This window comes from Ailuropoda melanoleuca, chromosome 1 (assembly GCF_002007445.2).
Source record: "Ailuropoda melanoleuca isolate Jingjing chromosome 1, ASM200744v2, whole genome shotgun sequence".
Taxonomy (NCBI): domain Eukaryota; kingdom Metazoa; phylum Chordata; class Mammalia; order Carnivora; family Ursidae; genus Ailuropoda; species Ailuropoda melanoleuca.
The window spans coordinates 211,258,029-211,279,251 of NC_048218.1; the positions used below are offsets into that span (position 1 = coordinate 211,258,029).

A 21,223-nucleotide genomic window follows, 5' to 3' on the forward strand; every position below is an offset into this window, starting at 1 on the left:
GCGGTTTCTTTTTCTTTTCTTTTTTTTTTTTTTTAAAGATTTTTTATTTATTCGACAGAGATAGAGACAGCCAGCGAGAGAGGGAACACAAGNGGGAACACAAGCAGAGAGAGTGGGAGAGGAAGAAGCAGGCTCATAGTGGAAGAGCCTGATGTGGGGCTCGATCCCATAATGCCAGGATCACGCCCTGAGCCGAAGGCAGACGCTTAACCGCTGTGCCACCCAGGCGCCCCATGTGCCTGCGGTTTCTTAAACATGACCGACTAGGTTAAATCAACGTCAAAGAGGCCTGTCCCGGCCACGGGTTTCCCCGCCAGCCAACGTTGCTGGCGGCCTCGGCGGGCCGGACCACGGGGGAGGCAGAGAGGCGCGGGACAGGCCTCCACGACAGGCCGCCGCAGCCCGCATCGCTGGGCGCGGGACAACACTCGCGGGGGCTCCTCCCCTCCACCTCCGCCTGAAGTCCGGCCACGACGAACCTTCGGGAAGGCGGGCGGGGCGGGGCGCATGCGCGGCGTCAGGGCCGGGCGGAAGTGCACGTCGCCGCGCCGCCGCCGCGTGACGCACTTCCTGTTTGTTGTCGGAGAAAGGAGAGAAAGGAAAGCGCGAGGAGCCGCCGCCGCCACCGCCGCCAGCGCCGCCTTGCCGGAGCCGAGGGGACTCGGGCCGCCGCCCCGCCGCACCTCCTGCCCGCCGCCGGCTCCCTGTCCTCGGTGAGGGTAGCCCGCAGGCGGGGGTCGGGCCTCGGGCCAGTGTGGGGCCGGTGAGGGAGGTCGGGCCGGAGGTCGGGGACCTGGGGCCTGCTCTGGGGCTGGGGTTTCGGGGTGGGTGTCTGGGTGGGATGCCTGTCGGTGGCCAGGGGCCCGTTGTGGGCGTCAGGCGGGGGGCGCGGGGGTTGCGGCCGCGGGTGGACGTCGGGGGTCGGGGGGGTGGACGTCGGGTCCCCGGCGTTGGCCGTGAGGCCCGGAGGGTCGGGGGTGGGCGTCGGGCCGGGGCGCACGGGGACCCGGTGCGGGGCCGGGGGCCCTGGGAGTCGAGAGCGACGTTCGCCCTTGGCCCGCCCCGCGCCGGCGGTTGGGCCAAGGCCCGTGCGGAGCGTGGGTGGCGGGCGCGGGCCCGAGTTCGGGCTCCGCAGCGGCAGGGGCCCTGCTGCGTGAGGGGCTCCTTATTGCCTTTTTTAAAAGCCCCACGTGGAGGATCCTAGAGCCAGAAACGAGGTAGATTTGCAAAAAGAGTAGAAGCCTCGCGGGAGGCAGCGCTGCGAAGCACGGAGACCAGGAAGCGGCTCCAGGAGACGCGAAGCCGCGTTCCCGGAACTTCCTTGTGATTTTCCAAAAGTTTGTTGTTGAGCAAAATGCCTGGATTTCAGCCGAAAAAGCCAGTTTGGTTTGTTTGACTTCGAAGTGTACCGTAGTTTATATGAGTGAAGTTTATATCAACTTTTGCCCAAGTAAGGAAAGAATTGACGCAGGAAGAGTCAGTCGCAGACTTTGTGTTGCTTCGAGGAGGTTTTCTGAGGGAGTCGTGGTCGTTAGTAAGAGATGTAAACCTCGTCCCTTTCTCACGTAAGCTGGGAAGGGAAGTGGCCGTGGGCGAAGGTCACCACCACGGAGGATCGCGGCCGCTGCGTTTCTCAGCGTTTCCTTCAGTTTTGGCCGGCATCTGAGAAGACTTGGAGTTGAGTTAGTAAAGTGTCGGGTTAAACGACCAACAAAAGGAAAGATAACCAAACCTTACCGTTTGAATTTTTTGCTGATTATTTTTCAGGTTTAATCATTTTTTCTAGTAATTACGCTCAACAAAAGTGTTTTCAGTACTATGTATTTCCCTCCCTTCTCTCCCAGGCTCCACCCCACCCTCTGATCCTTTCTGGGAAATTCAGACTTTCCGCTTCTTTGGGTGTTTGTATGGTGTGTAACGAAAAGATGAGTGCTTTTTATGCATATTATATAGTGAACTGTGGAATGTTCTAGGTTATGTACATGTGAATTCGGGAAGTAAATTGCTTGGTGTAGTGGTTTGTAGGTGTGCAGGCTGAGAAGTTGCATTTTGAGTTGGGCCAAAGCAGCCTCAGCTTGTTGCTGTGGAAGATGGCAAGATTGGGAGTTTAGGAGGCTTTAAAGAATTTAAGATGAATTCACCGTTTTCAAAGAAGATACCATTGTTGTTTTATTTTGTTTTTTAAAGATTTTATTTATTTATTTGAAAGAGAGAGAACACAGATGGAGACTGAGAGGGGAGAAGCGGACTCCCCGCTGGGGAGAGAGCCCGCCGTGGGGCTCCATTCCAGGGCTCTGAGATCATGCATGACCTGAGCTGAAGGCAGCCCTTTAACTGACTGAGCCACCCAGGCGCCCAAAACATCAGTGTTTTAAATTTACTTTCTTGATTTGACATTGGTATACTTGAGAGGTATTTCTGGCTGCAGGACAGACTTTATCTGGAGGGCTGGGTGGGGAGTATTGTTTGAGTAATATTCTGAAGACTAAATTATGGACATGGAATGACAGTGTACCTGCAATTAAATGGCATACAATAGCTTCTCTCTTTCAGCAAACCCATTATTTTTTGTAGGTGTAAGAATTAAAGAGGAGAACCATTTTCCCCTGTATTAACTGTTTTGGACAGTTTTAAACAAACACAGTTGTTACAAATACAATACAAACCCCCACCCTCAGTAGTTTCCGACCTAGCAAGCTCAAAAACCAGGCTTGGGGTGGGATGGTGTATGGATATGCACTTTAAAACTCATTTATTTTTTTTAAAGATTTTATTTATTTGAAAGAGAGAGAGTGAAAGAGAGCACATGGGCAGAGGCAGAGGGAGAAGCAGACTCTCTGCTGAGCCTGGAGACCGACCTGGACCTCTATCCCAGGATTCTGAGATCATGACCTGTGCAGAAGGCAGACATTTAACTGACCGAGCCACCCAGGCGCCCTCAGTGAGTTATTTTAAATTCAGCTTTTCAGGGTTGCAGTGTAATGCTGACTGTGTCACCTTGGTGATGTTCCCTGTACCTTCCATTGAGGGTACAGTTGATGGGCCTGCCCATTAAAGGTCAGCTGCTATGTTGGTTAATGCTTAAGGGTGATTACATACCTTTTCTGATGTCTCTTGGTGTAAGGATCAAGTGAATGGAATCAGCCTCTATTTGTAAGTTGATATTTTAACAATATATAAAAGCCTTTTTTTTTTCCTTCTTATCTTGGAACTGAATCTAGTTTAGAGTGGGGGTGGTCTGTGTCAGAAATCTGGTTTGCTTTTAATTTGTCCAGGACACCACCTAGTGGTGACATGGGTGTAATTGCAGGTCTATTAGGGAATTAGGATGGGGACAGTGGCAAGAATTAACAAATGCTTTCCTTTGATAAATAGGATTTGTGAGAACTTCGAATTCAGGAGGTAAATGAGAAGAACAGCAAGGTTGGTGAAGATAAGAATAGTGGTAGAAAGGGGGGCGCCTGGGTAGCGCAGTCTTTGGGCGTCTGCCTTCGGCTCAGGGCGTGATCCTAGGGTCCTGGGATTGAGCCCCACATCGGGCTCCTCCACTGGGAGCCTGCTTCTTCCTCTCCCACTCCCCCTGCTGTGTTCCCTCTCTCGCTGGGTGTCTCTCTGTCACATAAATAAATAAAATCTTAAAAAATAAATAGTGGTAGAAATGATAATGTAGGTATGGAAGCACGATTGATTGTAATCTCTACCCCCAACTTGGGGCTTGAACTAACAACCCCAGGATGATGAGTCCTCACATGTTCTTCCAACTGAGTTGGCCAGGTGATGTGGAAAGACCATTTAAAACTTAATTGGAGGAAATGACTTAATGGGTAACTCAGCTTGGATAACTTTTTTTTTTTTTTTAAAGATTTTATTATTTATTTGACAGAGATAGAGACAGCTAGCGAGAGAGGGAACACAAGCAGGGGGTGGGAGAGGAAGAAGCAGGCTCATAGCGGACAAGCCTGACGTGGGGCTCGATCCCATAACGCCGGGATCACGCCCTGAGCCGAAGGCAGACGCCCAACCGCTGTGCCACCCAGGCGCCCCTCAGCTTGGATAACTTTGATGCTTTTTTTTTTTTTTNGCTTGGATAACTTTGATGCTTTTTTTTTTTTTTAAGATATTATTTATTTATTTGACAGAGACAGAGACAGCCAGCGAGAGAGGGAACACAAGCAGGGGGAGTGGGAGAGGAAGAAGCAGGCTCATTGCCGAGGAGCCTGATGTGGGGCTCGATCCCATTATGCCGGGATCACGCCCTGAGCCAAAGGCAGACACTTAACCGCTGTGCCACCCAGGCGCCCCAACTTTGATGCTTTTATTATGTATGGATTATAGGTGTTTTTCAAACTTCGTGTTTTTAGGGGGCATGCAAAATCACAGTTGACCCTTTTTGTATTAATATCCTACCTACGAAAGAAGTAAGTTTAAAAATACCTATTATTTTTCTTACTATTTCTTTACCTCATTTTTAAGGTGGGGAAAATTAATTTCTGAAAAAGAAATTATGATGGTAGGGGGCTCCTGGCTGGCTGTGTCAGTGTTGTGTGCAACTCTTGGTCTCAGGGTTGTAAGTTGGAGCTCCATGTTGGGTATAGAGATTACTTAAAAATAAAATCTTGAAAAAATTTATAAAGGTAGTTAAATTTCTAAGGGTTGTATTATATGTCAAAGTGGAAAGCAGTCTGTTTTATTTATACCTCTAATACCTTGTTTCAAAAGCTCTTGCCTATTTGGGCATAGCTTGGTTTTCTCAAAACTTTTACCCTCTCAACATTGGTAAGGAGTTTTGGCCATCCTAAGTAACACACAGGAGCCACCACGGATGGTTGTGAGGCAGTAGAACTTGATGGGTTGTGAGGTGGTTGTTGTTTGTTTGTTTTTTTGGCATCTATTTGTTTATCAAAATACTCCAGTTATTTTAGGATTCTTAAGTTCAGTTGGCAAGGATCGGTTGTGTTTGGAAGGGTGATTTCTTCAGGTAGCATGTGATTTGTACCCTTTAAAATTCTTTTTTTTTTTTTTTAAAGATTTTATTTATTTATTTGACAGAGATAGAGACAGCCAGCGAGAGAGGGAACACAAGCAGGGGGAGTGGGAGAGGAAGAAGCAGGCCCACAGCAGAGGAGCCCGATGTGGGGCTCGAACCCACAACGTGGGATCACACCCTGAGCCGAAGGCAGACGCCCAACCGCTGTGCCACCCAGGCGCCCCTGTACCCTTTAAAATTCTTATTCTCCTTTAAACCGGCAACGGGGTTATAGGACCTTCCTGTGTGTAGTCCTGGAATCATCACCTCCGTGCTCCTTTTGTGCCTAAGGCGTTGTCCCAGACCCACAGTGCTGAGAAAACCGTGTTTGGTTTGGATTCTTCCTGGTTTCTCTTTGTTCTGATTACCCCCTGTGATTAATAATGGAATCCAGACTTTAGGAAAGTTAGGGGCAAAAATATCCAGCTTGAGTTCACAAGTACCAGGACTGGGTACTTGCATGTGTCTATTTTATTTTAAGGAAAGGAAGTTAGTTGTGCCTGTTAAGTGTCTAACAGTTGATAATTACCGGTTTTGGCAATCAGTGATCTCAGATCCTGAGTTCAATGGAAGTAGTTTCCTTGTTTGTTTCAGGAATACTTGAGGGCATATTGGGTAACAAGATAGATATACAAGTACATGGTTTGTGATAAGGAATGACAGTTCACTTCTCTGAGTCCGCCCCCGCCCCATGTTTTCTTATGGGAATTCTCAGGTAAAGAAATGACACATAGGAAATTCCTCCAGATCTGTTTCTCTTCTCTCTTCTCTTGTTTTCCTCCTCTGCCCTCCCTTTTAAAAGATTTTATTTGACAGAGAAAGCACAAGCAGAGGGGGAGCAGTAGAAGGAGAGGGAGACGCAGTCTCCCCGCTGAGCAGAGAGCCTGATGCAGGGCTCCGTCCCAGGACCCTGAAGGCAGACGCTTAACTGACTGAGCCACCCAGATGGCCCCAGATTTGTTTCTTGTTAAACATCTTGCAGGCTTTCATTTCCATTAAGCAAACAGTATTACACTAAATTAGCTTTTTTTTTTTTTTAAAGATTGTATTTATTTATTTTGACAGAGAGAGACAGCCAGTTATGGAACACAAGCAGGGGGAGTGGGAGAGGAAGAAGCAGGCTTCTAGCAGAGGAGCTTGATGTGGGGCTCAATCCCAGAACGCCGGGATCACGCCCTGAGCCGAAGGCAGACACTTAACGACTGTGCCACCCAGGCGCCCCTACACTAAATTAGCTTGATGCCACACAAGAATTCAACATTTAAAAAAATAGTTCCTTGGGGCACCTGGGTGGCTTAGTGGGTAGAGAGTGTGACTCTTGATCTCTGGTTGGTTGTAAATTCAAACCCCATGATGGGTGTGGAGATTACTTGAAAATAAAATCTTAAAAATTAAAAGTTTCTTTACAATTATTGCTTTTTTTTTTTTTAAGATTTTATTTATTTGTGAGAGCCCACACAGCAGGGGAAGCACAGTCAGAGCAGGCAGAGGAGAAGCAGGCTCCCCACCGAGCGAGGTGTTGGATGCGGGACTGATTCCAGGACCCTGGGATCGTGACCTGAGCTGAAGGCGGATGCTTAACCAACTGACTGAGCCACCCAGGTGTCCCTATCCTTTTTCTGAGTTAATAGAAGTAATGAGTATTTTGATTTGCTGCGTTGTTAAATTAAAGATGGGGAATGTGTTCAATGGATATATGACCTTCCCTCGAATTCTGTTAAAATAATGTATAATGAGCGGCAGTCTGTGGGTGGATAAGAAGAAAAGGCATTGTGCAAGAAGGAGGGTTTTCTTCTCCATTTTCAGTGTGAGTCTCATATTGGAAAGGAACAAAGGAGGTTTTTGTTCCCCCCCCTGCAATCAGAGCAAGGTTTTTTTGGTTTTTTTTTTTTTTTTAAAGATTTTATTTATTTATTCGACAGAGATAGAGACAGCCAGCGAGAGAGGGAACACAAGCAGGGGGAGTGGGAGAGGAAGAAGCAGGTTCATAGTGGAAGAGCCTGATGTGGGGCTCGATCCCATAACGCTGGGATCACGCCCTGAGCCGAAGGCAGACGCTTAACCGCTGTGCCACCCAGGCGCCCCAAGAGCAAGGTTTGTTAGAGGTTGGGTGGAGAGATATTTGAGAAAGGTCTTGTGGAAAGAGGGTCACTTCTGTCCAGTAACCTCTTATTTGGTGGGTGGCCAATATTTGAGATACAGAGTAACAACACCTCGGAATGTAAGTCGTATACCACACTTGAGGACCTTGACTCGGGTGGTCTGTAGAGGTCTAGGAGGATGAGGTATTTGTAGCAGTCACATTGGGCACATGTGATCTTGAGGCTTCCCTCTCTTTTAGAAAATAGTAAAAGCAAGGTTTCGTAACTGCAGGGGGCCAACTAAGCTGTGCAGAACACGGCTTTTTAGAGCTAACTCACCCTGGAGCACCTCACATAGCTCATCAAATAACACGGATGTATTTATAGTCAGAGCCGGTAGAGGAGAGGTTTCATGGAAGAGTACACGGAAACGAAGCAGTGCCTCCGAAATCACATAAGGTCCTCTAGGTGAAGGGAATATTAGGAGAGGGTTCTGGTCCCACATTTTCTCTGAGACCAAACTTCATGCTGTCTCCTCTTTGCCTTATCCCGCAGAGATCATTTCTGTCTACGGCTTGTTTCTGGGGTGGGGTGGGGGGGCGGTGGTATTTGGAGTGGGTAGTAGATTTGTAGTGGTTTAGTGGCGTCCTTGGATATCTTGTTACATTGAACTTAAATCTTTGTTTTGGAGCAGGAGTGTTCTCTTTGTTCCTAGAGTTTTTCCTTTTCTGCAGACTGTTGGCTGCAAATGATAAGGAGTACTTAATTCAAGGGGCTGTCTTCTTGGAAATTATCCATGTATTTACAGGAAAATGAGGTGGTTAAATTGGTCAGAGGAAGTCTTAAAGTGAATAAAGTGAGTTTTTGAAGGTAACTGAGAGGTTTCGGAGCCCATAGAATGCCTTTCTGGTACTTCTTCAATGATACCCAGGAATAAAAAAAGTTAGTAAAGGCAGTTTGGGTGAGAAATCTATGCATTTTTGGGGCGCCTGGGTGGCTCAGTCGTTAGGCTTCAGCTCAGGGCGTGATCCCAGGGTCCTGGGATTGAGCCCCTCATCAGGCTCCCTGCTCCGCTGTGAGCCTGCTTCTTCCTCTCCCACTCCCCCTGATTGTGTTCCCTCTCCCGCTGGCTGTCTTTTTCTTTGTCAAATAAATAAAATAAAATCTTTAAAAACAAAAAAACCTCCCATTCCAGTGATGTAGGTCAAAGGGCACACATTAAAAAAAAAAAAAGAAAGAAAAATCTATGCATTTTTTTCCTCTTGATAGTACAGGAGAAATCTCAGATACTTAGAAAAAAGGACCAGACTTAGTTTACCCAGAATTCTACCATCAAGAATTCTCTAGTAATAAAACTTGTAAACGTAAATAATAATGGCTTAATCTGTAGAATAATTGTAGGAGATTGTAGTTGACTTTCTTTGGAAATCACAACTCGCTGTGTCGGACTCCAGGTCACGGTACACGGGCTAAAGTAGCAAGCACCAGTAGGGAAACGGTACTTGAAATACAGCCTTCACTCTGAGGGAGCGTCTTGGGTGCTGTGTGTGTTTATACCCCAGCTCATTTTTCAAAATTGTAACATCTCCTTGGAGAAAGCGAGAATCTTAATGGGCAGGGTTGGACCCTTAGGAGTTAAGACGAAAGAGACCCTTAATCCAAAGACTATCTGGGAAGGAGAAGGCATTCACACTTAGTGGGCAGGTGCGCTGTGAGGACTAATCTCTTTACTTCAGCAGCTGTCTTCTCAGATGAGCCAAAGCTTTAGACCACAAGATTTGTCTCTGTGTTGACAGGACTGTTGAAATGTAGCCTAAATGAAGTAGGAACTCCTCTTTCTAGAGAGAAACTAGTCCATGGTCATTTGGGTACAGCGTCATGGGTGTGGGCTTCTCCTTGAGAAGATGAGATGAGGATATACAGTATCTGCCATATATTGGGCATGCAATAACATTTTAATATTTTGTTAATTTGGCCTAGTCAGACTTCATTCTGATAAGTAGACTGGCAGCCTTGGGTTTGTATTGTAGGTGAGTACTTGTATCGCTCAGCTGAGGTGCTTGTTTAAAATGCAGATTCATAGGCTAACAGTGTTAGGTGAGAGCATCTTTTGGATCGGGCCTAAGAATCCTCAGTAGTTTTATTCCTTCCCCATGCATAGTAGGAGACTCTGTAGGCCGCCGTCTTTGTGGGTTTCTGTTTGTACGTGCTCCTTTCTCTGGAGCCCCTGCGCTGGCCGATTGTGGTGCCTGCCCTGTACTTTCCCAGACTCTTGTAGAGTCTAGTTGTACTCCGTCTTACGTGGGTAGGAGCACTCTGTATTGACTGACCACTTGTTTTCAGCCCTAGCAATGTGGTACCCAGCTGAGGAATAGTTAAAGCTTGGTTTCTAGGGGCCTTTGTATGGTTAAAAAATAAAAATCACGAAGGCCAGCAGTTAGGTGGGAAAATGGGCGAAGGATGTAGACCCGGTCGTTCAGTGCAAGCACGTCAGATAGCTCTTGAACACGGAAGGGTGCTTCGCTTTGTGGGTGCAGAACAGAGCAAGCGTCACTTAACCGGTTGGAAAGTTCAAACAGGTTAGTGTTGAGTCCGAGGGCTGGGGAAACTCAGGCTGCTGACCCCGGTTAGGATGTAAATCGGTGCAGCCTTTGTGGAACGCGGGTAGCCAGCATCCTACGCGTTCTTCTGTCCCAGAAAGCCTTACACGTACCCATGCACCTCATGAGATGCTTGCGCGACAGCGTGGTGGTGTGACAAGGGCGGTGCCTGGGTGGAGGGCCGGGGTCTGACCTGGACCCCTGGTGCAGTAGCACTGGGGTGGGCAGCTCTCGGCCCTGGGTGGGTACTGGCTCGGGGCTTCAGCTTTGCTGACGCAGAAACAAGGACAGTAGTCCTGCCCTTCTGGTGTCTGAGCTAGTGCTTGACACGGGACGGGCTCCGGTGTTAGCTGTGTCCGGGTATTCACTGTCCACGGTGCCCGTGCCGCCTGGCACCGTTCTCACCGTAAGCAGGGAAGCTGTGCCACCGGTGTCTGAGCCGCCCAAGGGCCTCTGCAGCGTCGGCTGGCTGCTGTCCGCCAGATCGGAAACTCTGCTCTGGTTGCCTCCACATCCGCGTGTGTTCTTGTGTTACTTATGTTTTCTCATTTTGATGATTTAATCCTGAATTCTTTATTTTTAATTTTTTTGAGATGAGATTGGCATATGACGTACGTTGGAGGTGTATGTGTTGGCTTTATACATTCGTATATTGCCGTGTGATGACAGCTGTGTAGCTCAACGCCTTTATCAGGTCACATTGATCTTTATACTTTTATACTTGTATTTTTTACTTGCCACTTTCAACTTTGGGTGCTCTCTGAAAAGTTTAATTAGATGCTGATTTAAATGGCTTTCACTGCCTGGGTTTAGCCTTATAGGCAGCGGGTGCATTCAAGTCACATGCAGTGTCGCTTGGCTGAACACAGATTGGGAAAAATGGGGTGTTTCCTATGTTGGCACAAGAATTGACCTTCAGGCAACTAGGTCGTGATGGCCCTCTGAGAGTCCTCAGAGTGTTACTGACCCACCTAACCTGAAAAAGACCCTGGTCTAGACTAAGTGACAGCCAGTCAGATTTTTGCTAACTTGCTGAAGTCTCCGTAAAAGCGAAACCTTTGGAAGGTCTAATTAGGGACTGCAGAGCCTCTGTGCACCGACTTTCACATTACTGAGTACAGCATACATACTGGGGGATACCTGGATCTTCAGCTATTCACCTAGGAACATAAGGAACGTAAAGGAACTTCACTAGTTCCCTGAAGTTCTGTAGTGCAGAGTAACTCTGGACCTACTAGTTCAGTAAGCCTCATATTTTGTCGGGAGATGGATTACTGAGATTCTAAGGGTAATATGGTGTGGGTCCTGCCCTCAAGGAGCCTGTGGGTATGAGAAGTTGATGGACGAGGCATGTATAAGATGCAAGCCAGTGTCAAGACGGCTACCCAGAAGTGTGTGTCCTCAGGTGAGGGGGTAACCTTGACTCTGGATGTGGATAAAGAATGCACCTAGGAGGGGCACAGGGTAAGCATTCCAGGCAAAGGATACACTCAAGCCAGAGTGCAGACCTAAGGCGAAGTCTGGTTTGCACATAGGATGAAATCAGGTGCCAGCCTTTGATGCTGTGTCCCCTGCAAGATGATGTGCATGATAGTTTTTGGTAGTAAACTAATGAAACTTTTTTCATCCAAATTGTTGCAGAAAAAATAACTAGCATTTCTAACTTGTGGTTTTTATGGATATTACAGCATACCCATTAATAAATTGATTTTTTAAAATGTTGGAGGTGAGAGGCATGAAAAGTATAAATCAGACCAGAAATTGGTAAAGTCTGTTAAATGGGAGTTAGGTGGGGTTGCTGACAGGTGGGGAGAGGGAAAAGTAGGGGAGATAGAGGGGGTAACTGGTGGGTTAGTAGGTGATTGGTTAATGGAGGTTGGGGGAGGGGGGTTAACTCTTAGGAGCTCTTGGGTTTCTGATGTGGTTAGCTGGGTGAGTGGGCAAAGCCTGTGGCAGGGTGTCTGAGAGGAGGCTGGCTGAGAATGGAGTGGGCCAGTCAGTAGCACAGGAGAGATGGTTTCAGGCAGGCTTCAGAGAGCTTTATTCAGGCCATTGATGTCCGCGTGACTGTTGTTTAGTTGGGTTAACATCAAATTGTTAATGTTCGTGGCTTTTGCTGGTGTTGTTTGTTGCTGCTTTTTGTCTTCCACACGTTTTCTGCTTTTTGTAGTTTTAATTGAACATTATATGTGATTCCATTTTCTTTCCTTTTTAGCATGTTACCCTTTTTACCTTTTTTACTGGTTGTATGTTTACAACTAACCTAAGTGCACAGTCACGTGACAGGTGCCTTATGACAGCAGCTCCTCATTCTTCCCTCCTTCGGTGGAGTTCTGTTCACTCCACTTACACCTAAACACATGTCTTCACGGAAGTACATTATTGCTGTTAATTTGAACTGTTCTCTGTTGGATTAATTAAGAATAAGAGAAAGTTTATTTTATAGCCGCTTATCCTTTCTCTAATGCTTCTTATATTGGTCTAGGTTGATCTGAGTTTTTCTCCTATCCTTTTCCTTCTCTTTGAAGGACTTTTAGTATTTCTTGCAAGGCAGATTTACTGGCAACTAATTCCCTCCGTTTTTGTTGGTCAGAGACAGTCTTTACTAACTTTTGAAGGATAATTTTGCAGGCTGCAGAATTGGAGGTTGGTGGTTGTGTCCGTCCCTGTCCCCTTCCATCCCCCCCTCCCCGTAAAACTATTTCACTTTTTTCTTTCTTGCATGGGTGCAATTCTTATATTTGTTTCCTTATAGGTAAGGTGTTTTTTCCCTCTGGCTTCTTTGCTTCATTTTTTTGTTTTTGATTTTTTTTAAAGATTTTATTTATTTATTCGACAGAGATAGAGACAGCCAGCGAGAGAGGGAACACAAGCAGGGGGAGTGGGAGAGGAAGAAGCAGGCTCATAACGGAGGAGCCTGATGTGGGGCTCGATCCCATAATGCCGGGATCACGCCCTGAGCCGAAGGCAGACGCTTAACCGCTGTGCCACCCAGGCGCCCCTGTTTTTGATTTTCTGAAGTTGGAGCGTGATAATGCTGAGGTGTCTTTTTTTTTGGGCATTTATCCCACATGGTGATCTCTGATCTTCTGGATGTGTAGTTTGGTGCCGGACATGAAATTGGGGGAAGTTGTCAGTCATTTATTGCTTTCCATTGCTTCAGAGCTGATTGATGCTTCAGAACACTGTCTCCACTTCTTTCTCCCACTCTGGTCCCTGCTCGTCCCACAGCTTGTGGGCATGCCATAATCAGTCTGCTTTTCCCCTTGTCCAGTTTTCCGAGTTCCCATCATTCTTTGGGATTCCTCAGCCGTGCCCAGTTCGCAAATAAGCTCATCAAAGGCGTTCCTCACTTCTGCTGGGGTTTTGATGCCTGGCATTTCTTTTTCACTCCTAGAATTTTCACCTCTGCTTACATTACCCATCTATTCTAGCAAGGTGTCTACGTTTTCCATTTAAGCTCTTGGCGTATTAATCCTAGTTTTATTACCAAATTCTTGGTTTGATGATTTCCAACATTTCTGCTGTGTCTGTCTTGTCCTGATGCGTGGTTAGGCTTGTCAGACTGTGTACTTCTAGTGTACTTTGTGATGTTTTGTTTAGAGGTGGGTGTGATGGACCAGGCAAAAGCAGCTGCTGCCTACAGGCCTTCAGTGATGTGGAGGCCAGGTGGGGGGAGAGGGAGGTTTCCACCATCCCAGGAGTAGGTCTTCGCCTTGTGATCCACTTCACCAGTGTTTTCCAGTTCCCCTCCCTCACACGGGACAGGGAGGTCTCCAGGGGACTGGAGTTGGGTATTTACCTGCCCCAGGAAGATTGGGCTCTGGTAAAACAGTTTCCCCTGAGGGCAGACCTCTAGAAGAACAGAACACTTTGGTTTATTTATTTATTTTTAAAGATTTTATGTGTTTATTTGAGAGATCGAGCACAGCCTGCCTGGGTGGCTCAGTGGGTTAAGTGTCTGCTTTCCGCTCAGGTCGTGATCCCAGGGTCCTGGGATTAAGCCTCTCAGCAGGGAGAGTCTGCTTGTTCCTCTGCTGCTCCCTCTGCTCAAGCTCGCTCTCTGTCAAATAGATAAATAAAATCTAAAAAAAAAAAAAGAGGGAGAGATGGTACTCACTTGTGTTTAGCTACCAATGGCCTGTGTGATATGCTTTCTGGAAGCCCTGGCATGGTGGGTTATGAAGCTTATTGGAGGAGGTGTATAGTCCTTTTGGTTGATGCTGATTAGGTGAGTGGGTGTACTAAAGAGATGGAGTTAATTTTTTTTCCCTTGGTCAAGCAGATTTTGTTGGAAATTCTGTGGATTAATAAACTGGTTGCCCTAAGAAGCATTTTTTTTTTTTTTTAAGGGACAGTGAGAGACGGAGCACAAGCAGGGGAGTGGGAGAGGAAGAAGCAGGCTCCCAGCAGAGAAGCCTGATGTGGGGCTCGATCCCAGGACTCCGGGATCACGCCCTGGGCCAAAGGCAGATGGTTAACAACTGAGCCACCCAGGCGCCCCTTTTTTTTAAAAGTTTTTATTCATTTAAGTCATCTCTGTGCCCAATGTGGGGCTTGAACTCGGAGCCCTGAGGTCAAGAGTTGTATGCTCTTTTGACTGAGCCAGGCAGACACCCCAGAAGTATTTGTTCTTAACTGAAAGAATAGAAAGTGTTGCTGTTCTGTAGCTCCCTTAAAATATAGTAGTAGGTCCTGTTAGTAGGAAATGAGAGAAGTTTCAGAATTTGCACTAGAAAAGATAATGTAGTGAGAGAATTCTTTGCCCACTCATCTAAATTTCCTTTAATCTTGAATTGATTTCTGTTAGGGTGTTTTAGACTAGCCCCATGGGCTGTAAGCTCTGGTGTCTGCCTGTGCTTTCCAGAGCGGAGGTCAGTAGCCACATGTGGCTGTGGGGCTCTTGAAATGTGGCTAATGTGACCAAGGGACTGAGCTTTCAGATTCTTTCATTGTAATGATTTCAGGGTTAATGGCTGCCTGTTGGGAACAGTTCACCCCGTGAGGCAGACGCAGTTTCACGTGTGTGCTGGGTGCAGTTTCCACCTGCCCGAGGCCTTTGTGGGCACCTGTACTTTAGTTTACGTGGTTGGCTCTTCGACATACGTTTGCTTCTTTTTTGGCGCCTGAGTGCAGGAGAGAAGCCACTTCTCCTGGCAGTGTCTGCAGATAGCGGGAGGAGTCCTCGCTGGTGCTGGGTACACCTGAGAAGAGAAGGCACGTGGGTGGGTGTCTCAGCCCCTCCAAGGGCTCTTATTTTTCTGGTATTGCCTGTCCCCTGTAATGGCAGTTGCCCCTGGGAGACCAGATGGGGAATGTAGGGGTCTGGCGTGTGTGTTGGTCCCGGGGAGTCCTAGGTGAGAGCCTCATGACCCTTCTCAGAGTTCCTTGCAGCTGTAGCTGGGGAGCAAGGATGGTTGGCTGGTCTTAGGAGGTAGGTAAAGGCCATTTTAAATGTTTTGTTGCCACACATGGTGTTTTTTTTTTGCGAATCAATGAATGTATTTGATGCTTTAGGAAAATTATTGATTAAAGATTTGAATTAGTTTATCTGTGGGTAAGGAAATAGTCTGTATGTGAAATGTTCATTTTATCTGCATCTCTTCTGGTTTAGCAGCAGTTTACTTAAAGTTGTTTTGGAATTGGGTAGTATTTCTGTTTCCAGGCTGCTTTTATCCTATACTGTACAATTGGCCATACATTTAGTGTATGGGTTTACATCCTTGTTTTAGAAAATGCTGTTAATATTTTAAAGTAGCGTGTTCTGTAGGGAAATGACCGATGCAGATGTATACATGGCATTTTATTTTGTATAAAGTTCTGAGGTTAGTCATCAATAATTGGTGGATTTTGTTAAGTTTAACTTACTCCTCTTACCCTTACTTGCTCCGACGCTGGGGGGGCAGGTTACTGAGCCTGGGGCTGACGCTGTGGGTGGACGCGGTGGTGTCAGGACTTGAGCCTGCTCTGCAGCTGCCCGACGCGATGCCCAGGGTCCTCAGTGCCTTATTGGATCTTGATTTGTAGACCTTAGGGTATTTTCCTTTTATTGTCTTTGTAGAGCATGTGTTTGAATTTATGGTAAAACTGGTTCATCTTTTTGGCATTTGTTAAAAAGGTAGTGTTGAGATGGAAGGAATGTCTTTGAATAGCATTGTTTGGCTCCCACACTCACAGCATAGCTTGATGGGAGAGTTCTGCGCTCAAACTGGGGATTCAAATTGACTGTTCCTTTGAGCCCCTCAGCTGTGGTTGTGATTCCATATGTACTTTAATGCCTGGCATGAGACGGACGCATTTCCTCCTGAATAGGCTAATAACGAAGCCTGAATTATTACTAAACTGAACGTCACATCATTAGTACAAACTTGTTATCATGTGGATTAAAACGTTTGTAATCCCGTTTTCAATAGAAATTGAAGAAAAGCTTTCATTGTGGTTGTGCATGGAACCCTGTTAAGGAATCTGATTGCTGTAGTGGGTGACCCTTAAGGGGTTCCTGAATCTCTCTTCCTTTGACTACTCCCTTTCATTCCTGCTGTTATTTTTTCTGATTCAGATGCACATTTCATTTGAGATATTTTTTTAACGGATCTCCCCCAGCACCACCCATTCATATTTCCTTTAGAAGTTGACCTATCTTGGGGCGCCTGGGTGGCTCAGTCGTTAGGCGTCTGCCTTAGGCTCAGGTCATGATCCCAGCGTTCTGGGATTGAGCCCTGCATCAGGCTCCCTGCTCAGCGGGAAGCCTGTGTCTCCCTCTCCCTCTCCCCCTGCTTGTGTTCCCTCTCTCACTGCGTCTCTCCCTGTCAAATAAATAAAATCTTAAAAAAAAAAAAAAGTTGACTTATATTGTGCTTACAAGTGATTTTCTCAAATACACCCGATAGATCATTGCTTAAAAACCGTTTTGCTAATAGTCGAAAAGTCCTATTTCTTCGGCATGTTCTAAGATTATTCTTTTTTTTTTTTTTTTAAAGATTTTATTTATTTATTAGACAGAGATAGAGACAGCCAGCGAGAGAGGGAACACAAGCAGGGGGAGTGGGAGAGGAAGAAGCAGGCTCATAGCGGAGGAGCCTGATGTGGGGCTCGATCCCATAACGCCGGGATCACGCCCTGAGCCGAAGGCAGACGCTTAACCGCTGTGCCACCCAGGCGCCCCCTAAGATTATTCTTGAATCGTATCTTCTTGAGCATCCCAGGTAAGCTCTATACTAAAGTCTTGCCTTCCTAGCTTGTTGCTTCTCACATGGGCCACGTGCTTTCATAGTTGTGTCTGTGTGTGCGCTGTCACTGCAGTTGGGGATGGTTTGACCTGTCTGCACAGGGAGCTGCTTTCTGTTTTCCAGTTCTTCAGGAAGTGGCAGTGTTCTTTCTTTGCCCCACTGTCTCCATACCCTTTCCCCCACACTCTTCGCATATTTGTGTTAACTGTCTATGACTAAGTTGTTCACGTGTCTGACTTTGAAACTTGGTGACTTATTCCCAAAGCTAGCATACAGTTGTTATAAATAGTAAATTTGTATGATTAAATTCACTCAGAATTATGTCATTGTTTTCATTGAGGGTAACTATGTTGATGGTAGAGTTGGTATCAAAAAGGTTTTGATTGATCAGAACAGTGGGCCAGCATAAGCAAGGTGGAACAGATGGGGCAAACTCTGACGTTCATTTGTCCGAAGAGCTGTGGTTGCACAGAGGCAGTAATGAGAGGCAGGACAGTGACCAGAGACTCAAAAAGGCACATAGCTCAGTTTATGTTGATGATTGAATTCAGGGATGTTTCCTAGGAGAGTTGACGTAGCACTGATGATCCAGGTTCAGAGAAGTACGGTAGTCTTGTTACCTTTCGTTGGTGACGTTTGACCGTCCCTGCATCATCTGTGCTGGATTCTGGGCACTAAGGACTTTGGAGCCTTGGAGCTTGCTCAAAGCCGTGTTCTTAGGAGGAACTGCCGAGAAATGTAAGGCTGTATTAGTCGAGAGAGTGAAAAATTCGTGAAGATAAAGCCCCTGAATGTTTGAAGACCTCTGTGTGAAAGAGAAATTGAGCTTGCGTTATGTAACCTGAACCAGGGACCACAGGGTGACAACTCCCTGGAGGCCCTGCTGTTCAGGGTAAAGAATCCAGTAACTGTCCACCGTTGACGGCTGCTCCCTAGAGTTTGTTCAGGTAGAGAAAGTTTGGGCTAATTAGTAGTTACTGTAGTGGGTATACTTTATGAGGCAAAATTGAAACTTGGTTACTTAAAGTTCCTTTTATTTAGCAAGGACACTCTGGTGCTGCTGGCCCAAGTCTGTGCTTCGAGAAGCACTAGGTTATTTTCAGAGGGAAACTTCTAATTCTTTTTTTTTTTTTTAAAGGATTTTTTTTTATTTATTTGACAGAGAGACAGCCAGCGAGAGAGGGAACACAAGCAGGGGGAGTGGGAGAGGAAGAAGCAGGGTCATAGCGGAGGAGCCTGATGTGGGGCTCGATCTCATAACGCCAGGATCACGCCCTGAGCCGAAGGCAGACGCTTCAGGGCTGCGCCACCCAGGAGCCCCGAAACTTCTAATTCTAGCATTTTTTTCTGCATTTGTTAGCGGGAATTTTTTAAAAAGAATGTTGGCTTGGCATTTATTTGGTTGTGAATGTAGGTCGTACGAGAAAGGCGGCAGAGGAAGTCTTTGATTCTCACGCTGCTGTGTGTGTTAAATGAGTGACCGTCATTCTGGTGGTCTGATTCCCTTCTGGTCCGTGCATGCTACATCACTTTTGTTCTGATGTCCTTTCGACCCCGCTGTACTTTCTCTTTTTGACCCCCCCCCTTTTAACTTTGGAGTGATTTCAGATTTACAGTAGCGTCATCAAGACAGTATGTGCATTTCCTGTCTACCTTTGAGCCAGCTTTCCTTAATAATCTGTGTAGCCACAGTCCATTTACTGACACTGAGAGGTCAGTGTTACTTAAGATACTGTTAACTATGAACTTGATTCGCATCCTGCCAGTATTCCAGTATTGGCCTCCTTTTGCTCCACACACCAGCCCAGGTGGCATTTAGTTGCCGTTTATTCTTAGTCACCTCCAGGATGTTATTGTTCTGGTCTTGTCTTTTGTTTTTCTTTTTTCTTTTGACCAGGCCTATAATTTTTGCTAGCACCTTTACTCTTTTGCTCAGTAGCATGTCCTAGGCTCATCTTGTACTTTTCCTGCCCCAGAGCCAGCATTGCCAGTGAAGTCAGGCCTCACTCCATGTGATCCCCAGTGGAGCTGACCGTGTCCTTTGTAGCTGGTTGTGTCCAGTGCGGACATCATATTGTATCTGCTGTGATGGCCCGTGTGTATTTATAGCTTACCTTGGCTGTGAGAGAAGAGGGTATGATTAAGAGGCTCCAGCAGTAGGAGGGGCTGGTGCCATTAAAGATAGAGAAAAGCCGAAGGGGTGTGGGGTAGTTGGCAGTCACACCAGAGAGAACTGTGGATTACTTTGTGTGTATGTCGGGGGTGGGTAGCAGTATGGATGAGGGCAGAAGTTTCCAGTCAAAAGCCTGGAAGTGGAGGGCAGAATGGACTAGAGAAGGACAAGGAGTGGAGTAGGGAGCATCCGGTGCAATTCGGTGCTGTGCTGTCTGGGAGGTCTGTCACACGGCCAAGTAGCTCTGTCACGTAGTCGTCGGTCTGTTCACGTCTGAGGTGCCAAAGAGGAGAGACCTAGGGTTGGAGTCTTTGCGAAATAGACGGTATTTGCATAATGGGAGTGGATGAAAACACATGAGTGTATAGCATGAGAAGAGGTTTCTGAACCCTAGCTTCCCTACTCTGTGTTCACAAGGCTCGTTGGGAGAGCAGATCAGAAGACGGGGACAGGACTGGAAAGCCCTGTGTGCTGAGGGCTTTGGGGAGTCGAACTGCGCTGGATTTTCCTCTTGACCTTAGAGTGAGCTTCAAGCGGTGGTACTGGTGTTGGGGAGAGCTAGACAGGACTGGGTGCAGGAGCAGAGAAAGGTGGCGGTACCAATAGCCTTGTGCTGAAGGGGTGGCGGGAGGGTGAGGTTTTGGACTCTACAGATGATTGGTCTCATTCAGTTCATTTGTGTTTTCTTCAGGGGCAGCCTTTTAGAAAGATGACTAGCTGTCATTCAAGTGTTGCTTGTTTCCCAGGTTCTGCTAAATTGATGGTGCTTGTGCACCCCCCCCCCAAGCCAGGCCTGTCCTGGGGGCATGTTGTTGGTAGTTAAGTGACCAGGGCATTTACTGCATGGCATGTTGAAGCCGCGTTTCCACCCACTTCTGCTCCGAGTGCCTTGAGGATCTTGCTTCTACGCTACCGTCATCTGCACAAAGACAGGTACATCCGTGCGAATAAGGAGCAACCGTTTGGACTTGCATACCGGCTTCGAAGTGGTGCCAAGGACATCCTGCGGCAGTGGCATCTGACGCAGTGGGTGACCTCTGACCACGTGTGGCTCTGGTGATGATTCAGCTGTTACGAAGTGGGAGCCTAGTCCTGAGATTTCTCCCTCTGTTCTGCTTGTTAACCGTGGATTGACATGTCCTGTCACTGCGGGGCACTCCCAGAAAACTCCCCAGCTGCGTGCAGCAACAGCTGGAGCCCACAAGGGACAATAAGCTGGAGTAGTTAATTATTAGCCTTTTGAATAGGGATGCTAGGATGCTGATTTTTCTGCTGTTTCTGGCTGCCCTTGCTGTGTTGTGGGTAGTGGTCAGGTTTTTACTTCCTGAAGATACCAGCTTGCTATGCTTCTTGGTCATGAGAAACGGTGACCTCTTCTGTGGCTAGTAATTTTGAGACTTAACTTGGCTGCTGTCACTGGCCGACCAGTGTGCTTTGAATGTTGTAACTACCAGCAAGGAAACCTTTTAAAAATGGGTGCTCACTCCTGTCTTGTGCAGTTGATTGCATTTCAAATAGTTCAGTATTTTATGTTGGACATATTCAAACAGAATTGCAAAACCTATGTTGTGAACAACCGTGTTCTCATGGGTACGTTGTCCTTTTAATACTGTAGGGGTTCATGGCAGGCTGCCCCAGGATGGGCCACTTTTGCAGAGAGACTATATTGGAGTTAAAAGTAATCAAACCCCAGTAGATGCAGGAAAAGACCCCTGTCTCCCCCTAAGCTGCCTCAGTTTACGTCAGAAAGGAGAGCCTGCACCAGGAAGGGCTCTGTTAATAGAGACTCCCCTTTGCTTAAGGAACTCGTGTGCATACAGAGCAACCTTGTCTTTCCAAACCTCCCCTCTCTCCTTCTTGCTAGTGGTCTTCCTCCCCTTCTTATCCTCAGACCCTTCCCTCTCCTGAGCCCCTAGAAGCTTCCTGCTGCCTTACTGTCTTTGGAATTTCCTGTCCATGCCTATCATGTGCAGTTTTCTCCTGTCCATGTGGATGTGGCTCTTGAGTCCAGCTGGAAGGACCACAGGGCCGAGGAAGGTCTTCCTCCACAGCAACATTTTCTCTTTCTTTTCTTTCCTTCCTTCCTTCCTTCCCTCCCTCCCTCCCTCCCTCCC

The 21,223-nt window shown here is 47.0% G+C and overlaps 1 protein-coding gene across 6 annotated transcripts in view; it reads left to right on the top strand.

Annotated features, from left to right (window-relative positions):
• The first annotated feature begins 563 nt into the window (after window positions 1-563).
• The window catches only part of DNAJB6 (DnaJ heat shock protein family (Hsp40) member B6), a 78,148-nt gene continuing 57,488 nt past the window's right edge, over window positions 564-21,223 (top strand). For 2 of the 6 annotated variants that reach the window (XM_034640125.1, XM_034640116.1), the window contains exon 1: window positions 568-713. The gene's annotated coding sequence lies outside the window, so the exon portion shown is untranslated. Of the gene's footprint in view, window positions 714-16,890; window positions 16,913-21,223 lie in introns of those variants that run through there. The other 4 variants (XM_034640129.1, XM_034640142.1, XM_034640135.1 and 1 more) reach the window with 4 other exon arrangements.